This window comes from Scardinius erythrophthalmus (assembly GCF_964197995.2).
Source record: "Scardinius erythrophthalmus genome assembly, chromosome: 7".
NCBI classification, from domain to species: Eukaryota; Metazoa; Chordata; class Actinopteri; order Cypriniformes; family Leuciscidae; genus Scardinius; species Scardinius erythrophthalmus.
The window spans coordinates 23,829,989-23,845,607 of record NC_138227.1 but is presented as its reverse complement, the minus strand read 5'-3'; positions in this window follow the sequence as shown (position 1 = coordinate 23,845,607).

The window sequence follows — 15,619 nt, the reverse complement described above, 5'->3', positions numbered from 1 at the left end:
TCAACAACAAATAGATGTAGACTTAAACCTTAAATAGTGGGGCACAATGTCATCATGTGCTTTTCAGCTAAATATAAATAGGTAAAACAATTATGAATCAGAAAAGAATTTATGAAACAACACATATGGGCAACACATAATAAAATTAACAAATTATATAAATCATAATATTCAAAATAGATGTGACAACTTTACTATTATTATAATATAAAATATAATATTGAAGTTTGATTTTGGAGAGAAATAACAAAAATGTAACAAAATAATTGTAAAATTACAGTTTTAAAGTAGCTTGAAACATACAAAACCACTGCTAGCAAAATGAAAGCAAGGCTAGACAAGGCAAGGTAAAGCAAAACAAAAAACAAAGCTAAAAAATCTAAACAATGCAAGACAAAGCAAAACAAAACAAAAAAAACAAAGCAAAACAAAACAAAACAAAACAAAATAAAATTAAATAATTAAATAAAATTAAATAAAATTAAATAAAATAAAATAAAATAAAATAAAATAAAATAAAATAAAATAAAATAAAATTAAATTAAATAAAATAAAATAAAATAAAATAAAATTAAATAAAATTAAATAATATAAAATAAAATAAAACAAGTCTAGTCAAAGCAAAGCAAGTCCAGGCCAAACAAAGCAAAGCAAAAAAAAAAAAAAAAATACAAAGCAAAACAAAATAAAATGCAAAGCAAAACAAAATGAAAAACAAAAACAAAGCAAAACTAAACAAAAAAAAAACAAAGCAAAGCCAAACAAAATGCAAAGCAAAACTAAACAAAATACAAAGCAAAACAAAATGCAACATAAAACAAAATGCAAAACAAAATGCAACAAAACAAAAATCATGTACCTTTGTAAAATCATATCAAAACAAAAAACAAAATGCAAAGCAAAGGAGAACAAAGCAAAGCAAAACAATGCAAAACAAAACACGTGTAGCTGGACTTTTAACTCAAAACTGAAATATAACTATTATTAATATTATTAAGAAATATAAATTATCAAATTATTTCTAACTCAAATCATAACTGAAATAGCCAAGTGTGACAAATAGCCCTGGTGCTTCTGTAGAAACTGGCAACAAAAATATAGTGCATGGTCAAGCATACCGTTTTAGTAACAAAGACAAAAAAAAAAAAAAAAACGCTAGCTGCAGTTTGGACCTAAACATTATTTATGACAAGGAAATCTGAGCTTGGGTCCATTATTTCTACACACTGAAACCAGGAAACACATATTTAAACATCAGTATGGTGGCCTCAGTAGATAAAAAAAGGCAACACCTGCCCTTTTATCTTTACATTACTCTTAAATGGGGTCTAAACAGTGTACTGCATTCATCCACTGATTGAACACAAATGGTAGATTCCATTTTTAAGTAAACAAAGCCATTCAAATGTATATTTACTACCAAATTACCAAGTAATGTATGTGTGCGTGTCTGCATGTGTTGACAAAGTACATTTAAGCAGGGGACAAAACCTTAGCCAGACCCCAAACGGCACATGGGTTCACAGCTGGCTCAAATCAAGGGGAACCATATACCAGCCCTCGTGTCATCTTTTTGTTCTCCGTCTTTGGACGAGAACACTTTTACAGACTCCCTGTTTAGTGTTGCTTTACTTTGGCTCTAGAAATTGAGGCACTAAAATTGAGCCGCCGTATTTTCTAAAAGCTATTACCGGGGTAAATACATATAATGAATGACAAATGACAAGTAATCATGAATAGACAAAGACTGCCTAGGATGAAAAAGGGTGGGGTGGCTTAAAAGCCTGAATATTGCACTTGAATACTGTTATTTCCAGATGCAGTTCATGATTAAAGCAAATCCTCCATTCTGACCTGAAGGCCTGATAATTTGCCATCATTTTGCGAGTGCTGCATGGAATATATTTAGGTATGGATTTGATTTGTAGCAGAATTAAAGTAAGCAAAGAACAGGGTATAAAATTAACACTGCTTGTTTTCAATGCACATGGTGCAGAAGTGCTTAAAATGTCCTGGCCTAACGTGAGATTAGTTTGTCCACTTTAATCAAGGGCTAAATGTTTTGCTAACCCTATGAGAAGGGTGAACCAAAAGCGCTTTTACATTTTGCCTGCCAAACCAAAAATGTTCCAGCAAACATGAAGGATAATCAAAGTCATGTAACAAATGACATATGACATATTTTGTCTTCACTGGTTTCACAGACCTGAAGAAAATATTCCTACTGTCCTTAGGCCTGATCTCGGCCCCTTCTAGTTATTCCAGAAAAACAACTAACTTCATTACTTTATTCTCAGTTATCTTGGGCTGTTGAAACAGGAGAGAATTATTGTTTCCTCAGTGAGGGCCAGGCTAGGGTTCAGTTACGTTTGGATGGAGATGTAGAGATCGCCGTTTCACAAACCCACGAGGGCTTTGCATCACTTCAAAGCGTGAGGCTTATCGAGTGTATGAATCGAATGGCCCTTCCTTATTTTGTTAAGATATACAGTAGGTTAATATGGAACATATAAACAAACACTGTAGCCAGCTGTTATCAATGTATTACAAAAATACTTTTTCCTGTATGTTTTTCTTTCCACAAAAAAAAGTTTTTCAGTACAACAGTATATGATTCCACATTCAGACATTGATAACACTTTACAATAAGGCTCAATTTGTTAAGATTAATGCATTAGGTATAACAAAAAAACATCAACCTTTAGAGCATTTATATAAGTTTATGTTAATTTTTACATTCTCTATACTAATAAATTTGTAATTTTTCAAGTTGCATGAATTATTGTGAATTGATTAAAGTCACCATGAAATCAAAATTGACCATTCTTTTTCTCTATTTTTATGGAATATTGCAATATTTACAGTATTATAATTTATCTGTGCACACTTCATTGATTTATTTTATTTGTGCCTTTGTGATATTTAGTCAAAATAACTTCCACTCCCTCTTCTCTGCAACTTCTCTTCTCTGATGACCTATTACTGTTATTCACGTGAGATGGACCAACAACCATCCAATCAATTCCACACGGACCAAATCAAGTCCCGCCTTACATGTTTGAGAATCCGTTTCACTTGGAATAAATAGGGAAAAAATCATGCAAATTTGAATTTAATATTTTTAAAAGAAGCCTCTTGATCAGCAGTACAGTAAAAACAGTAATATGATGAAATATTAAAGTCATATAAAGTAACCAATGTAATTAAATCCCCATTATTCCTTACAACAGTTTACGAGAAGCCAGTGTCTGCCCTCATTCCCTGAAGTCAACAGGTAAATTACACTGGTTCTAAAACAATCTAAGAAACTAAACGGAGACAAGATCCTCAAGTACATGTTGATTAAAGTGCATTTGTTCCTTTCATATTGTGCCTTTCACTTCATTTGTATTCCAAACAGACATTTCTCTCTCTGGGTTAGGATTCCTATACAGGACTCCCATCTGTTTGTGACTAAATGGATTGCAGAATTGGCATTACAAATGGATGCCTGTTATCCATGTTGGATGATCATGGAAGGACTTCAACTGATCTTTCCCGCTGTTGGCTCATATAATCCCCTACCATTTCAGTCATTGTCTTCTCAAGTGTTCTGTTGGCTGGACAAACAGACCTCACAATATCTGACAAGGCAAAAGGAGTGTTTCAGAATCAGCAAGATACATCATCCAGATGGCTGGGTTGATTCAGTGCAACTATATGCTCTTGATTACCACATGAACAATGCCATCATTAAGATGAACTAACTTGGCCAAGTTAATAGCCTACCGTAAAGAGTTCTGTGTTTTATTTTACTTTTGAAACAACGACCATGAGAACGCTGTGAAAATATTGTCCATATGGCTTTGCTTTGTATTGAGGATCTAGGAGTCCTTACTGGCTGATATCACAGATCTGATCATGAGCCCCTTTCTTTTCCAGGATTCCACAAACAAAACACTAGCGTCTAACCCCTCCATCAGAAGATTGTTACACCACTTTTGAATGTTTCTTATTCATTAACCACCTGTAATCTCATTTAACTATGTAAGTGTGCTAAAGCAGCTCACAGAAGGGATAAGGAATATTCCATTATTTGTTACAAAAAAACTGTATGTTTATCTCTAACAACATGTTCAACAAACATTCTGACTGTCATTAAACTTGCTTCATTTCAATACGGACATCACTGAAAATAATGTCAAATTGCAGCTTGAGTAAAAAGATGTGTCAGACTGATGTAAACTTGTGACTATTCACTAAAAAAAACATCTCATAAGAGTCAAATTTCGTAACAGTTTAATGATCTACAGCTAAACAGAGAGAGCTTTGGTGAGAACTAAATTACTACAGTAGTGATTTCTCATTAGAAATGACACCAGAAGTAGAAAACGTTGGTCAAAAACATACAGTGCATTTACACACAAACTGACCACCAATCGCAACTTTCAGACGCCATCTTTATTTTTCAGCTCAACTGTCACAGAATGGAAAGCAGAGGATTGTGGGATATCAAAGGCAGTGAAGGATACATATGCTGCCTTCAAAAATCAATCAGATAAATGTATCTTAGGAGAGAGGAAGTGAAGTTAAGTTTGGATTCGGACGTGCCTTGATGCCTTCCTAACTTGCAATGAGTCATGCGAAGGCAGCATTTTTAAGCTTTCGGACCCAGCCTAAGTTTTTGCTTCACTATAAAGAATCGGCTCATTTGAGAGTCATTTTCTTGGTCATTCAAGCTACAATCATCAAAATGCTGTTATGAATTACTTAGAAATATTAAGAAAAGAAATCATTACTGTTTATATACAGTATGTAGAGCTATAATATTAATGTGGATGAAGAGCTCAGAGAATTTAATATTGGAAGAATTTAGATGAAAAATGTTAGAGCTCATAAATCAAAAAAAAAAAAAAAGATTTTTTTTTCTTAAAACAGGAAACTCTCCATTTAATCTCACCAGAAACAATTGAGATGTATAAGAGATCTCTTTTTTTTTTCTTCCTATGGACACTCAGCAACTGGACAAACAGACCTAACCAAATATCACAGCATTTCCATAGATTTACTGACAGTAAACGGTCATGATGTTAATAGCTCACTTTAGAGATCACGTCCTGCTTTGATGTTCATTACAACAAAAGTACAAGCATTCCCAACCAACCGCAGATGCCCCCTGTCCTCCTCCGCCACATCCTGACAGACAAAATAATCCCACTCAAATCATAAATCATCACCAACCTCCACAATGAGAATTGTCACCGGATTCATAAAGCATAAACAGAGGGACAGAAACACTTTACTCCTGCGAGGGGGAGGCTATTAAACTCAGGAAAGCTCATTCTGCCTCTTTAGTACTTCATACGGGCTACAGATGCCAGCACTTCTCAGGGTGAGACTAACAGTAGAGGAATGGTGGGACGGAAGGGAACGATTAACAAGCTCATGCTCTGCTCAGCATCTGTTGATTGATTCTGACTAACTGCCACTGCTCTCCACATGGGGCCGTGGCGTTCGGTTGTGAGCAACACATTCGTTTGTACCTTTACCGCTTTAATTCACAAGTTCAGGTTTCAAAGCCACTTTATGGGGAAACTTAGAAAGATGCTGCATAAAATGCATGTCTGAACATAAACAGGGATAAGAGTTACAGCTTGAATGTATGGAGGACATGCTTTCATGTGACGATAATAAAACTGGAAGCTCACAGAGCACTTCTTTGAATGTAGGGTACAGCGGGACTAAAAACATCCCCCTTGAAAAACATTGTTTTTTTTTTTAAATCTGATTTACAATGCCTACATATATCTGCAACATTTAAAAATATTATTTATGATACTTATATATATATATATATATATATATATATATTATTATTATTATTATTATTATTATAAATAAATATTTTTAATCACAAATTTGATGTCTGTTGCTTTTCAGTGTTTTAAATAAATTCAATTATGATAAAATAAAAAATAATATTATATCATAAAAATAAAACGTATTATTAACTATTATAGTTCTAAATGATAAATAATAGATTTATTATTTACTTCATTTAAATAAAATATTTTGTTACAAATAAAACAATACAGTAATACAATACTACAATAAAAATGTAACCAGAATTTTGATAATGGTGTCTGTTTCTTTTTAGAGTTTTAAGAGAAAATAAAATAATTTGATATTTCATTATGAAATAAACAAACAAATACACAACCAACCAACCAACCAACCAACCAACCAACCAACCAACCAAACAAACAAACAAACAAAATAAATAAATACATCAAATGTTATCACAATTTTGATATTATATACCTGTTTCTTTTTAGAGTTTCAGGGTAAAATAAAAACTATAATATGTTATTAAGTGAAAATCTAAATAATAGTTGTAGTACTGTATTTAAATGTTATATTTTATTATAAATAAACAAACAAATACACAACCAACAAACCAAACAAATAAATAAGTTAATAAATAAAATGTAACCATAATTTTGATATTGGTGTCTGTTTTTGTGTGTGTGTGCGTGCGTGTGTGTGTGTGTGCGTGCGCGTGTGTGTGTGTGTGTGTGTGTGTGTGTGTGTGTGTGTGTGTGTGTGTTTTGGGAGGAAAAAAACATCCAAAAAACTTCAACCCTATTGAACCCCACTTCATTTAAAAATGTTTTTTTTTTTCACTAGAGACTAACAGAGAATTACAGATGTGGACTTCCGTCATGTTTTGAGACTTTAAAGGTGTGATTATTCCTGCAAAGAAAAGATTAATGAATGAAAAGGGAATTCAGTGTTAAATAAACAGGACGGTGGAAAGGAGAAAAAGAAAACACGTTCAAAACTTCTCTAAACACATCATGCTCAGAGCAAGCAGGAAGAGACAAAGTAAATACAATGTAAGTACTATTGCATGAGTGCCGTAATATACACTGACTGGCATGTGAACTGAACCTTTTCAGAGAACGTATGGAAAGTCTCGCAGGAAATTCAAATCAGTTCTCAAAGGTAAGAATTCATGAGGAACGATGCCTCTTCGAAATATTTGGACTGGGAAAAAAAAAAAAAACATACAGCTGGCAAAAAGAAGAATAATCAACTTCCAATCTTAAGCCGAAATGCATTTTCCATCATGATTGCCAACAGTCCTCTGATTGACAAAGCAAACTGCAACACAAAACCTCCTTCCACTAATGCAACAAACCACAATGTGGCATTAAACATGTTCCACAACAACTTATGCGCTCCCAGTGCTTTTGCGATTTATTTTAATATGACACATTTGCTCTTGCTGAAACGGTATGATTCGATTTTCCTGAGCAAACGTCACAGGACATTAACATACTCAACAACATCGTTTTCCACTCGAGTTATAGTGCTTTTGGCTCTGACGGAAAATTAATTTTAAAATTGGTCAAAAATTCAGGGTACACAATAGTTATTTGAGTTAATTAAATCTTGGAAACGATCATCTTTAATGAAATAAAAAGATCCCTAAGAGAAATAAAATAAAATATAGCACAAATCGTTCAATCATCCTGATACCCAAAACTATATGCTTCTGTGGTCAGACCTTCCAGTCTCCTAGTCAAGTCAAGTCATCTTCATTTATATAGCGCTTTTAACAATGTAGATTGTCTCAAAGCAGCTTTACAGAGATAAGCGTATAATTTAAGGTAACAGAGATTGTTTCGGCTTTACAGCAGAGTTAAGTTATTTCCATCTAAAGTTAGTTTTAATTGATTTGGTTCCGTCGCAATGATCATTTGTTATTAAATTAGGGGCCGCTAAGACGACACCATTCTCTCTACACAGACTTTAAACGCGAACCTGTGAGAAACGCTGATGGCGGTCACATGCGCATTTAGAATGGGTTCTATAGTTATGTGCGTAAGAATATACGCAGGTTTGGAATTCCCTACAAGCCAAGCCTAAACAAAATACTTGTCTTTCCTTATAAATTTTGATAAGGAATTTTATTTTATTTGTTGCTTTGGGGTAGGACCGCAAGACGAATTTTCCCGACAACGCCTTATCTGTAGAGTGGTAGTGGGATCCTCCATAGGGAGAGACTAGTTGGCACTTCAGCACTGCGTTGTCATCGGTCCAGGTGAAGGTCCTTCGTCAGATCTGGATACGGCCTGGATCCGGCAGGCTGCAGGAAAAACCTTGGGATAAACACAGACACTAAAATTAGCGTAGATGCCATTCTTCTCGTGATGTAACGAGTACATCAGGATTTTTGGGAAGTGTTCCCGGTTCCGGCTGACCTAATCTATGCAGCATAACATTAAATTATAGAAGTCTATAATGTATTATGTGAAAGCTAGGTCAAAGAGATGTGTCTTTAATCTGGCTTTGAACTGACAGAGTGTGTCTGCTTCCCGGACAATGGTAGGAAGACTGTTCCAGAGTTTTGGTGCTAAATAGGAAAAGGATCTACCGCCAGCAGTCGATTTTGATATTCTAGGTATAATCAACTGGCCGGAATTTTGAGATCGTAATAGACGTGACGGACTATAATGCGTTAAGAGCTCGCTCAAGTACTGCGGAGCTAAACCATTCAGTGCTTTGTAAGTAATCAGCAATATTTTAAAATTTATGCGATGTTTAATAGGGAGCCAGTGCAGTTTTGACAGAACCGGGCTAATATGGTCATACTTCCTGGTTCTGGTAAGAACTCGAGCTGCTGCGTTTTGGACCAGCTGTAGTTTGTTTATTAAGCGTGCAGGGCAACCACCCAGTAGAGCATTACAATAATCTAGCCTTGAGGTCATGAACGCATGAACTAATTGTTCCGCATTTGTCAATGAGAGCATATGACGTAATTTAGATATATTTTTAAGATGGAAAAATGCAGTTTTACAGATACTAGACACGTGACTTTCAAATGAAAGATTGGTATCAAAGAGCACACCCAGGTTCCTAACCGACGACGAAGACTTAACAGAGCAGCCATCAAGTGTTAGACAGTATTCTAGATTATTACGTGAGGAAGTTTTTTGTCCAATAATTAGAAACTCTGTTTTTTCAGAATTTAGAAGTAGGAAATTACAAGTCATCCAATTTTTTATATCCGCTATGCATTCCGTTAATTTTGTGAATTGATAAGTTTCGTTAGGTTTTGAAGAAATATAGAGCTGAGTATCGTCAGCATAACAGTGAAAGCTAATTCCATGTTTCCTAATGATATCTCCTAAGGGTAGCATGTACAGAGTGAACAGCAGCGGTCCTAATACTGAGCCTTGTGGTACGCCATACTTAACCTGTGATCGATGAGACATCTCATCATTTACTGCTACAAACTGATAACGGTCAGATAAGTATGATTTAAACCATGCTAGTGCATTTCCTGTAATGCCAACATAATGTTCTAATCTATTTAAAAGAACGTTGTGGTCGATGGTGTCAAATGCAGCGCTAAGATCGAGTAACACTAATAGAGAGATACAACCACGATCGGATGATAAGAGCAAATCATTTGTGACTCTAACGAGAGCTGTTTCGGTACTATGGTACGGTCTAAATCCGGACTGGAAATCCTCGCAGATATCATTTCTTTCAAGAAAGGAACACAGTTGTGAGGATACTGCCTTTTCTAATATCTTTGACAGAAAAGGTAGATTCGAGATCGGCCTGTAATTGACTAATTCTGAAGGATCAAGTTGCGTTTTTTTAACAAGCGGTTTAATCAAAGCCAGCTTAAAGTTTTTTGGTACGTATCCTAGAGACAAAGACGAATTAATGATATTAAGAAGAGGATCTATGACCTCTGGAAGTATTTCTTTCAGTAGCTTAGTCGGTATAGGGTCTAACATACATGTTGTAGATTTAGATGATTTAATGAGTTTAGTAAATTCTTCCTCTCCTATAGCAACGAATGAATCAAATTTTTCCTCAGGGAGACTACAATGCACTGCCTGATGCGATACTGTAGTAGACGGTTGCATAGTTATAATTTTGTCCCTGATATTATCAATCTTATAAGTGAAGAAGTTCATAAAGTCATTACTGCTGTGTTGCTTGGAAACTTCGGTGCTTGAAGCTTTATTTTTCGTTAGTTTAGCCACCGTTTCAAATAAATACCTAGGATTATGTTTATTTTCTTCTAATAGGGTTGAAAAATAAGCAGATCTAGCAGCTTTTAAAGCCTCTCTGTAAGTAATTGAGCTCTCTTTCCATGAAATGCGAAATACCTCTAGTTTTGTTTTCTTCCAGTTGCGCTCCATTTTTCTGGCTGCTCTCTTAAGGGCCCGAGTGTGCTCGTTGTACCACGGCGTTGGACTATTTTCTTTAATCTTCTTTAAGCGCAACGGAGCAACTGTGTCTAAAGTGCTGGAAAAGAGAGAGTTAAACGTTTCTGTTGTAATATCTAGTTCTTCTAAGCTATCTGAGATGCTGAGATGATGAAACTGATTAGGAAGATTATTAATAAAGCAATCTTTAGTAGCAGAAGTGATAGGTCTCACATATTTGAAACACGGAGTCGGCTTTGCAGCCTTGGCTAAATGCAAATTACACGAGACTAGATAATGATCTGAGATGTCATCGCTCTGCTGCAGAATTTCAACGGCATCCACATCTATTCCGTGTGATAATATTAGATCTAGAGTATGATTACGACGATGAGTAGGTCCTGACACGTGTTGTCTAACTCCAATTGAATTTACAATGTCTTTAAATGCCAATCCCAATGCATCTTTTTCATTATCGATGTGTATATTAAAATCACCAACAATTAGTACTTTATCTGCAGTCAATATTAATTCTGATAGAAAGTCCGCAAATTCTTTGATAAAGTCTGTATGGTGCCCTGGTGGCCTGTATACAGTAGCCAGCACAAATCTCAAACGTGATTTATCGTTTACACTATATATTTTTACATTAAGCACCAATGCTTCAAAAGAATTATATTTAAAACTTGATTTCTTAGTGGTTTTGAAACTATTACTATAGATTACAGCAACACCACCCCCTTTGCGTTTCAGACGAGGCTCATGTTTATAACAGTAATCTTGCGGGGTTGATTCATTTAAAGTAATGTAATCGTTTGGTTTTAGCCAGGTTTCTGTCAAACACAGCACATCTAGGTTATTATCTGAAATCATATCATTAACAATGAGTGCTTTTGAAGTAAGCGATCGAATATTCAGCAACCCAAGCTTTAGCATTTGCTCATCTGTATTATAGCTGTTTTTTATTTGTTGAACATCAATTAAATTTTTAACCTTAGTTGGGTTTAAACGTTTTTTGGATTTCCAAATTCGGGGAACAGACACAGTCTCTATATGATGATATCTAGGTGAAAGAGGCTCTATGTGATGGGATTTATCTGACCTTGGTGACGAGAGGCCGCTAGCAGACAGTCGGTTTAGCCAGTCTGTCTGCTTCCTGACCTGAGCCCCAGATTGTCATGTTTGAGCTCTAAGACTATGAGCCATATTACTAGAAAGAAGAGCAGCACCATCCCAGGAGGGATGAATACCATCTCTTTTCAACAGGTCAGGTTTGCCCCAAAAACTTTTCCAATTGTCTATGAATTCTATATTATTAAGCGGACACCACTACACAAGTGCATCCAGGCATTAAAACATACAAGGACAGTTTTTTTTGTTTTTTATCGTTTTGGGTATCCAGACATAAATTAACCGAAAGAAAAACAAGCAGCAGCATGGTTTGACTAACAGCCTCATTTCGCTACTTACAAGATATATTTGAATATACAAAATGAGACAACGACCTCTGTGTAGCAGTATCCCAGACGGACGCTCCAGCACTCATGGCTGTCCTGGGTCACTTGCATATGTTGGTAGGTCTGCGGGGATCTGACTGAGTGATGTGTTTTTGGCTGACTCCCTGAGAGGAAGGTGAGGACACAGATGTGAGTGGGGTGCTGAGAGTGGCTGGAGGCCTTCCTGAAATTAAACCAAATCTATTCCTTAATCCAAATGTGCCGTTCTTATCTGGAATGATAAACTGTTTGGTATCCATGTGTACAACTCCATTTTTTTTTTGTATTTTTTTTTTGTATAAATGCATTTGTTTAGATGCCGGAAGACACCGCAGGCTTGTACACATGCACTTTTGTATACTAGAAGAGTGGCGTGACATGCATGAAATATTGCATGTTTTGTGTACGGAAGTACGCACATTTGAATGTGAATTGTGTGCAACAAAACGAGGGAGGTAGGGTAGAACATTTTCATTTGAAACAGGCCAATAAAAAATACCAGCAACAAACAGCTTAATACATAAAAAATGAGAAAAGCGTCAAAATGGCAGTTTAAAAAAAAAAAAAATTGCGAATAATCAAAATAAAGGCAATTCGATAGAAGAGGTTGCCCAAGTAATTCCTTACTCTGTATGTAAACGCTAGTGTCTTTAAATACTTTTGCATTTTTTGATGTTCAGAATGAGGAGATGGATGGATGGATGGATGGATGGATGGATGGATGGATGGATGGATGGATGGATGGATGGATGGATGGATGGATGGATGGATGGATGGATGGATGGATGGATGGATGGATGGATGGATGGATGGATGGATGGATGGATGGATGGATGGATGGATGGATGGATGGATGGATGGATGGATGGATGGATGGATGGATGGATGGATGGATGGATGGATGGATGGATGGATGGATGGATGGATGGATGGATGGATGGATGGATGGATGGATGGATGGATGGATGGATGGATGGATGGATGGATGGATGGATGGATGGATGGATGGATGGATGGATGGATGGATGGATGGATGGATGGATGGATGGATGGATGGATGGATGGATGGATGGATGGATGGATGGATGGATGGATGGATGGATGGATGGATGGATGGATGGATGGATGGATGGATGGATGGATGGATGGATGGATGGATGGATGGATGGATGGATGGATGGATGGATGGATGGATGGATGGATGGATGGATGGATGGATGGATGGATGGATGGATGGATGGATGGATGGATGGATGGATGGATGGATGGATGGATGGATGGATGGATGGATGGATGGATGGATGGATGGATGGATGGATGGATGGATGGATGGATGGATGGATGGATGGATGGATGGATGGATGGATGGATGGATGGATGGATGGATGGATGGATGGATGGATGGATGGATGGATGGATGGATGGATGGATGGATGGATGGATGGATGGATGGATGGATGGATGGATGGATGGATGGATGGATGGATGGATGGATGGATGGATGGATGGATGGATGGATGGATGGATGGATGGATGGATGGATGGATGGATGGATGGATGGATGGATGGATGGATGGATGGATGGATGGATGGATGGATGGATGGATGGATGGATGGATGGATGGATGGATGGATGGATGGATGGATGGATGGATGGATGGATGGATGGATGGATGGATGGATGGATGGATGGATGGATGGATGGATGGATGGATGGATGGATGGATGGATGGATGGATGGATGGATGGATGGATGGATGGATGGATGGATGGATGGATGGATGGATGGATGGATGGATGGATGGATGGATGGATGGATGGATGGATGGATGGATGGATGGATGGATGGATGGATGGATGGATGGATGGATGGATGGATGGATGGATGGATGGATGGATGGATGGATGGATGGATGGATGGATGGATGGATGGATGGATGGATGGATGGATGGATGGATGGATGGATGGATGGATGGATGGATGGATGGATGGATGGATGGATGGATGGATGGATGGATGGATGGATGGATGGATGGATGGATGGATGGATGGATGGATGGATGGATGGATGGATGGATGGATGGATGGATGGATGGATGGATGGATGGATGGATGGATGGATGGATGGATGGATGGATGGATGGATGGATGGATGGATGGATGGATGGATGGATGGATGGATGGATGGATGGATGGATGGATGGATGGATGGATGGATGGATGGATGGATGGATGGATGGATGGATGGATGGATGGATGGATGGATGGATGGATGGATGGATGGATGGATGGATGGATGGATGGATGGATGGATGGATGGATGGATGGATGGATGGATGGATGGATGGATGGATGGATGGATGGATGGATGGATGGATGGATGGATGGATGGATGGATGGATGGATGGATGGATGGATGGATGGATGGATGGATGGATGGATGGATGGATGGATGGATGGATGGATGGATGGATGGATGGATGGATGGATGGATGGATGGATGGATGGATGGATGGATGGATGGATGGATGGATGGATGGATGGATGGATGGATGGATGGATGGATGGATGGATGGATGGATGGATGGATGGATGGATGGATGGATGGATGGATGGATGGATGGATGGATGGATGGATGGATGGATGGATGGATGGATGGATGGATGGATGGATGGATGGATGGATGGATGGATGGATGGATGGATGGATGGATGGATGGATGGATGGATGGATGGATGGATGGATGGATGGATGGATGGATGGATGGATGGATGGATGGATGGATGGATGGATGGATGGATGGATGGATGGATGGATGGATGGATGGATGGATGGATGGATGGATGGATGGATGGATGGATGGATGGATGGATGGATGGATGGATGGATGGATGGATGGATGGATGGATGGATGGATGGATGGATGGATGGATGGATGGATGGATGGATGGATGGATGGATGGATGGATGGATGGATGGATGGATGGATGGATGGATGGATGGATGGATGGATGGATGGATGGATGGATGGATGGATGGATGGATGGATGGATGGATGGATGGATGGATGGATGGATGGATGGATGGATGGATGGATGGATGGATGGATGGATGGATGGATGGATGGATGGATGGATGGATGGATGGATGGATGGATGGATGGATGGATGGATGGATGGATGGATGGATGGATGGATGGATGGATGGATGGATGGATGGATGGATGGATGGATGGATGGATGGATGGATGGATGGATGGATGGATGGATGGATGGATGGATGGATGGATGGATGGATGGATGGATGGATGGATGGATGGATGGATGGATGGATGGATGGATGGATGGATGGATGGATGGATGGATGGATGGATGGATGGATGGATGGATGGATGGATGGATGGATGGATGGATGGATGGATGGATGGATGGATGGATGGATGGATGGATGGATGGATGGATGGATGGATGGATGGATGGATGGATGGATGGATGGATGGATGGATGGATGGATGGATGGATGGATGGATGGATGGATGGATGGATGGATGGATGGATGGATGGATGGATGGATGGATGGATGGATGGATGGATGGATGGATGGATGGATGGATGGATGGATGGATGGATGGATGGATGGATGGATGGATGGATGGATGGATGGATGGATGGATGGATGGATGGATGGATGGATGGATGGATGGATGGATGGATGGATGGATGGATGGATGGATGGATGGATGGATGGATGGATGGATGGATGGATGGATGGATGGATGGATGGATGGATGGATGGATGGATGGATGGATGGATGGATGGATGGATGGATGGATGGATGGATGGATGGATGGATGGATGGATGGATGGATGGATGGATGGATGGATGGATGGATGGATGGATGGATGGATG